The sequence below is a fragment of the Coccinella septempunctata genome, unplaced genomic scaffold, assembly GCF_907165205.1.
Source record: "Coccinella septempunctata unplaced genomic scaffold, icCocSept1.1, whole genome shotgun sequence".
Taxonomy (NCBI): domain Eukaryota; kingdom Metazoa; phylum Arthropoda; class Insecta; order Coleoptera; family Coccinellidae; genus Coccinella; species Coccinella septempunctata.
The window spans coordinates 100001-107500 of record NW_025408037.1 but is presented as its reverse complement, the minus strand read 5'-3'; the positions used below and the strand labels follow the sequence as shown (position 1 = coordinate 107500).

General features: G+C 38.0%; 1 non-coding gene across 1 annotated transcript; it reads right to left on the bottom strand.

The window, feature by feature from the left end:
- Positions 1 to 5619: 5619 nt before the first annotated feature.
- On the bottom strand, positions 5620 to 5738 carry LOC123322525. Its single transcript, XR_006539164.1, has one exon. It is a non-coding gene; the product is annotated as a 5S ribosomal RNA (ribosomal RNA).
- Between the last annotated feature and the right edge of the window lie 1762 nt (positions 5739 to 7500).

The window sequence follows — 7500 nt, the reverse complement described above, 5'->3', positions numbered from 1 at the left end:
ATCGTCGATTTGGGTTGAGTTAGGTGAGATACTACTTCCTACGAAGTTTCCCGTTCGTATCTGTCCTAATTTTTGAAAAAAAGAAAATTATGTCTCCGAACCTCACATTTTACTATATGTGGAATTTTCAGAGTCCGAACGACTTTCTTATATGAAGCGTGACCTATGGTTTTTATCGTCGATTTGGGTTGAGTTAGGTGAGATACTACTTCCTACGAAGTTTCCCGTTCGTATCTGTCCTAATTTTTGAAAAAAAGAAAATTATGTCTCCGAACCTCACATTTTACTATATGTGGAATTTTCAGAGTCCGAACGACTTTCTTATATGAAGCGTGACCTATGCTTTTTATCGTCGATTTGGGTTGAGTTAGGTGAGATACTACTTCCTACGAAGTTTTCCGTTCATACCTTCCCTAGTTTTTGAAAAAATGAAAATTATGTCTCCGAACCTCACATTTTACTATATGTGGAATTTTCAGAGTCCGAACGACTTTCTTATACGAAGCGTGACCTATGCTTTTTATCGTCGATTTGGGTTGAGTTAGGTGAGATACTACTTCCTACGAAGTTTTCCGTTCATACCTTCCCTAGTTTTTGAAAAAATGAAAATTATGTCTCCGAACCTCACATTTTACTATATGTGGAATTTTCAGAGTCCGAACGACTTTCTTATACGAAGCGTGACCTATGCTTTTTATCGTCGATTTGGGTTGACTTAGGTGAGATACTACTTCCTAGGAAGTTTTCCGTTCATACCTTCCCTAGTTTTTGAAAAAATGAAAATTATGTCTCCGAACCTCACATTTTACTATATGTGGAATTTTCAGAGTCCGAACGACTTTCTTATACGAAGCGTGACCTATGCTTTTTATCGTCGATTTGGGTTGAGTTAGGTGAGATACTACTTCCTACGAAGTTTCCCGTTCATATCTTCCCTAATTTTTGAAAAATAAGAAAATTATGTCTCCGAACCTCACATTTTACTATATGTGGAATTTTCAGAGTCCGAACGACTTTCTTATATGAAGCGTGACCTATGCTTTTTATCGTCGATTTGGGTTGAGTTAGGTGAGATACTACTTCCTACGAAGTTTTCCGTTCATATCTTCCCAAATTTTTGAAAAAAAGAAAATTATGTCTCCGAACCTCACATTTTACTATATGTGGAATTTTCAGAGTCCGAACGACTTTCTTATATGAAGCGTGACCTATGCTTTTTATCGTCGATTTGGGTTGAGTTAGGTGAGATACTACTTCCTACGATGTTTTCCGTTCATATCTTCCCTAGTTTTTGAAAAAATGAAAATTATGTCTCCGAACCTCACATTTTACTATATGTGGAATTTTCAGAGTCCGAACGACTTTCTTATATGAAGCGTGACCTATGGTTTTTTTCGTCGATTTTAGTGTAATTAGGTGAGATACTACTTCCTACGAAGTTTCCCGTTCATATCTTCCCTAATTTTTGAAAAAATGAAAATTATGTCTCCGAACCTCACATTTTACTATATGTGGAATTTCCAGAGTCCGAACGACTTTCTTATATGAAGCGTGACCTATGCTTTTTATCGTCGATTTGGGTTGACTTAGGTGAGATACTACTTCCTAGGAAGTTTTCCGTTCATACCTTCCCTAGTTTTTGAAAAAATGAAAATTATGTCTCCGAACCTCACATTTTACTATATGTGGAATTTTCAGAGTCCGAACGACTTTCTTATATGAAGCGTGACCTATGGTTTTTATCGTCGATTTGGGTGTAATTAGGTGAGATACAACTTCCTACGAAGTTTCCCGTTCATACCTTCCCTAATTTTTGAAAAAATGAAAATTATGTCTCCGAACCTCATATTTTACTATATGTGGAATTTTCAGAGTCCGAACGACTTTCTTATATGAAGCGTGACCTATGCTTTTTATCGTCGATTTGGGTTGACTTAGGTGAGATACTACTTCCTAGGAAGTTTTCCGTTCATACCTTCCCTAGTTTTTGAAAAAATGAAAATTATGTCTCCGAACCTCACATTTTACTATATGTGGAATTTTCAGAGTCCGAACGACTTTCTTATATGAAGCGTGACCTATGGTTTTTATCGTCGATTTGGGTGTAATTAGGTGAGATACAACTTCCTACGAAGTTTCCCGTTCATACCTTCCCTAATTTTTGAAAAAATGAAAATTATGTCTCCGAACCTCACATTTTACTATATGTGGAATTTTCAGAGTCCGAACGACTTTCTTATATGAAGCGTGACCTATGCTTTTTATCGTCGATTTGGGTTGAGTTAGGTGAGATACTACTTCCTACGAAGTTTTCCGTTCATATCTTCCCAAATTTTTGAAAAAAAGAAAATTATGTCTCCGAACCTCACATTTTACTATATGTGGAATTTTCAGAGTCCGAACGACTTTCTTATATGAAGCGTGACCTATGCTTTTTATCGTCGATTTGGGTTGACTTAGGTGAGATACTACTTCCTAGGAAGTTTTCCGTTCATACCTTCCCTAGTTTTTGAAAAAATGAAAATTATGTCTCCGAACCTCACATTTTACTATATGTGGAATTTTCAGAGTCCGAACGACTTTCTTATACGAAGCGTGACCTATGCTTTTTATCGTCGATTTGGGTTGAGTTAGGTGAGATACTACTTCCTACGAAGTTTTCCGTTCATACCTTCCCTAATTTTTGAAAAAATGAAAATTATGTCTCCGAACCTCACATTTTACTATATGTGGAATTTTCAGAGTCCGAACGACTTTCTTATATGAAGCGTGACCTACGGTTTTTTTCGTCGATTTTAGTGTAATTAGGTGAGATACTACTTCCTACGAAGTTTCCCGTTCATATCTTCCCTAATTTTTGAAAAAATGAAAATTATGTCTCCGAACCTCACATTTTACTATATGTGGAATTTCCAGAGTCCGAACGACTTTCTTATATGAAGCGTGACCTATGCTTTTTATCGTCGATTTGGGTTGAGTTGGGTGAGATACTACTTCCTACGAAGTTTCCCGTTCATATCTTCCCTAATTTTTGAAAAATAAGAAAATTATGTCTCCGAACCTCACATTTTACTATATGTGGAATTTTCAGAGTCCGAACGACTTTCTTATATGAAGCGTGACCTATGCTTTTTATCGTCGATTTGGGTTGAGTTAGGTGAGATACTACTTCCTACGAAGTTTTCCGTTCATATCTTCCCTAATTTTTGAAAAAAAGAAAATTATGTCTCCGAACCTCACATTTTACTATATGTGGAATTTTCAGAGTCCGAACGACTTTCTTATATGAAGTGTGACCTATGCTTTTTATCGTCGATTTGGGTTGAGTTAGGTGAGATACTACTTCCTACGAAGTTTTCCGTTCATACCTTCCCTAGTTTTTGAAAAAATGAAAATTATGTCTCCGAACCTCACATTTTACTATATGTGGAATTTTCAGAGTCCGAACGACTTTCTTATATGAAGCGTGACCTACGGTTTTTTTCGTCGATTTTAGTGTAATTAGGTGAGATACTACTTCCTACGAAGTTTCCCGTTCATATCTTCCCTAATTTTTGAAAAAATGAAAATTATGTCTCCGAACCTCACATTTTACTATATGTGGAATTTCCAGAGTCCGAACGACTTTCTTATATGAAGCGTGACCTATGCTTTTTATCGTCGATTTGGGTTGAGTTGGGTGAGATACTACTTCCTACGAAGTTTCCCGTTCATATCTTCCCTAATTTTTGAAAAATAAGAAAATTATGTCTCCGAACCTCACATTTTACTATATGTGGAATTTTCAGAGTCCGAACGACTTTCTTATATGAAGCGTGACCTATGGTTTTTATCGTCGATTTGGGTGTAATTAGGTGAGATACAACTTCCTACGAAGTTTTCCGTTCATATCTTCCCTAGTTTTTGAAAAAATGAAAATTATGTCTCCGAACCTCACATTTTACTATATGTGGAATTTTCAGAGTCCGAACGACTTTCTTATATGAAGCGTGATCTATGGTTTTTATCGTCGATTTGGGTGTAATTAGGTGAGATACAACTTCCTACGAAGTTTCCCGTTCATACCTTCCCTAATTTTTGAAAAAATGAAAATTATGTCTCCGAACCTCACATTTTACTATATGTGGAATTTTCAGAGTCCGAACGACTTTCTTATATGAAGCGTGACCTATGCTTTTTATCGTCGATTTGGGTTGAGTTAGGTGAGATACTACTTCCTACGAAGTTTTCCGTTCATATCTTCCCAAATTTTTGAAAAAAAGAAAATTATGTCTCCGAACCTCACATTTTACTATATGTGGAATTTTCAGAGTCCGAACGACTTTCTTATATGAAGCGTGACCTATGCTTTTTATCGTCGATTTGGGTTGACTTAGGTGAGATACTACTTCCTAGGAAGTTTTCCGTTCATACCTTCCCTAGTTTTTGAAAAAATGAAAATTATGTCTCCGAACCTCACATTTTACTATATGTGGAATTTTCAGAGTCCGAACGACTTTCTTATATGAAGCGTGACCTATGGTTTTTTTCGTCGATTTTAGTGTAATTAGGTGAGATACTACTTCCTACGAAGTTTCCCGTTCATATCTTCCCTAATTTTTGAAAAAATGAAAATTATGTCTCCGAACCTCACATTTTACTATATGTGGAATTTCCAGAGTCCGAACGACTTTCTTATATGAAGCGTGACCTATGCTTTTTATCGTCGATTTGGGTTGACTTAGGTGAGATACTACTTCCTAGGAAGTTTTCCGTTCATACCTTCCCTAGTTTTTGAAAAAAAGAAAATTATGTCTCCGAACCTCACATTTTACTATATGTGGAATTTTCAGAGTCCGAACGACTTTCTTATATGAAGCGTGACCCATGCTTTTTATCGTCGATTTGGGTTGAGTTAGGTGAGATACAACATCCTACGAAGTTTCCCGTTCATATCTTCCCTAATTTTTGAAAAATAAGAAAATTATGTCTCCGAACCTCACATTTTACTATATGTGGAATTTTCAGAATCCGAACGACTTTCTTATATGAAGCGTGACCTATGGTTTTTATCGTCGATTTGGGTTGAATTAGGTGAGATACTACTTCCTACGAAGTTTTCCGTTCATACCTTCCCTAGTTTTTGAAAAAATGAAAATTATGTCTCCGAACCTCACATTTTACTATATGTGGAATTTTCAGAGTCCGAACGACTTTCTTATATGATGCGTGACCTATGCTTTTTATCGTCGATTTGGGTTGAGTTAGGTGAGATACAACATCCTACGAAGTTTCCCGTTCATATCTTCCCTAATTTTTGAAAAATAAGAAAATTATGTCTCCGAACCTCACATTTTACTATATGTGGAATTTTCAGAGTCCGAACGACTTTCTTATATGAAGCGTGACCTATGGTTTTTATCGTCGATTTGGGTTGAATTAGGTGAGATACTACTTCCTACGAAGTTTTCCGTTCATACCTTCCCTAGTTTTTGAAAAAAAAAATTATATTTCTTCATAAAATTGCATGTTTATATACATTCATATAATTTTATGATGTGAACGTTCAATGGAGAAATGTCTGAACCTCTTTAATTGTAATATTTTCAACCTGACCAAGTGCGGAAAGCAAAAAAAAAAAGCTTACAGCACGCGGTGTTCCCAAGCGGTCACCCATCCAAGTACTAACCGCGCCCGACGCTGCTTGGCTTCAGTGTTCTGACGAGAACTGGCATTGTCAGCGTGGTATGGCCGTAAACGATGGGATTATGTGTTCTTTCCATGTGAACAATTATTGCAATCTGTGAAGATCATGAAAGAAGGCTCATAAAAAAATAACAACACGAAGATAAGCTGGTTTTGTATAATATCACATATATATCGACTTCCGCGTCATCGTCATATGGGGATGCCAGTCTCGCATATAGTCCTTGTTTTGCTATTGCGTCTAATATTTATCGAAAACGGCCGTAAAAGAGTGAATTCTACTACCGCCGTTTACCCGCTCGTATTTACATGTCCTATATTAAGTGAGGGAATTCTACTACCGCCGTTTACCCGCTCCTGTTTACATAGCTTATATTAAGTGAGCGAATTCTACTACCGCCGTTTACCCGCTCGTATTTACATGTCCTGTATTAAGTGAGTGAACTCTACTACCGCCGTTTACCCGCTCCTGTTTACATAGCTTATATTAAGTGAGCGAATTCTACTACCGCCGTTTACCCGCTCGTATTTACATGTCCTATATTAAGTGAGGGAATTCTACTACCGCCGTTTACCCGCTCCTGTTTACATAGCTTATATTAAGTGAGCGAATTCTACTACCGCCGTTTACCCGCTCGTATTTACATGTCCTGTATTAAGTGAGTGAACTCTACTACCGCCGTTTACCCGCTCCTGTTTACATGTCCTATATTAAGTGAGGGAATTCTACTACCGCCGTTTACCCGCTCCTGTTTACATAGCTTATATTAAGTGAGCGAATTCTACTACCGCCGTTTACCCGCTCGTATTTACATGTCCTGTATTAAGTGAGTGAACTCTACTACCGCCGTTTACCCGCTCCTGTTTACATAGCTTATATTAAGTGAGTGAACTCTACTACCGCCGTTTACCCGCTCCTGTTTACATGTCCTATATTAAGTGAGGGAATTCTACTACCGCCGTTTACCCGCTCCTGTTTACATAGCTTATATTAAGTGAGCGAATTCTACTACCGCCGTTTACCCGCTCGTATTTACATGTCCTGTATTAAGTGAGTGAACTCTACTACCGCCGTTTACCCGCTCCTGTTTACATAGCTTATATTAAGTGAGCGAATTCTACTACCGCCGTTTACCCGCTCGTATTCACATGTCCTATATTAAGTGAGGGAATTCTACTACCGCCGTTTACCCGCTCCTGTTTACATAGCTTATATTAAGTGAGCGAATTCTACTACCGCCGTTTACCCGCTCGTATTTACATGTCCTGTATTAAGTGAGCGAATTCTACTACCGCCGTTTACCCGCTCGTATTTACATCTATGTACGTGGGGCTTCGATCTGAAGTGCGATAACCCGATGAATAATCTTTTCATACTATGAAGCCCTACAACGTGTTGAATCGTTTTTTCACACCTCGACTTCCGACAACGTGTTGAATCGTTTTTTTACACTTTGACGTCGGACAACGCGTCGAATCATCGTTCAGACTTCGACGTCGGGCAACGTGTTGAGAGTCGTTCTGATGAATAAACGCGTGCCTTCCGCCGAATAACGTGTTGAATCGTTTTCACTTTCAAACGCGGCTCTTCCAGTGAATAACGTGTTGAATCTTTTTCGTTTTCAAACGCGGCTCTTTCAGTGAATAACGTGTTGAATCTTTTTCGTTTTCAAACGCGGCTGTTCAGGCGGATAACGTGCTGAATCGTTTTTCGCGCATCATCAAAAAAAAACGATTCAACACGTTATCCGCCTTAACGGACGCGCTTAAAGTCGGAAAACGGTTCAACACGTTATTCACCGGAAGGTCCGCCTT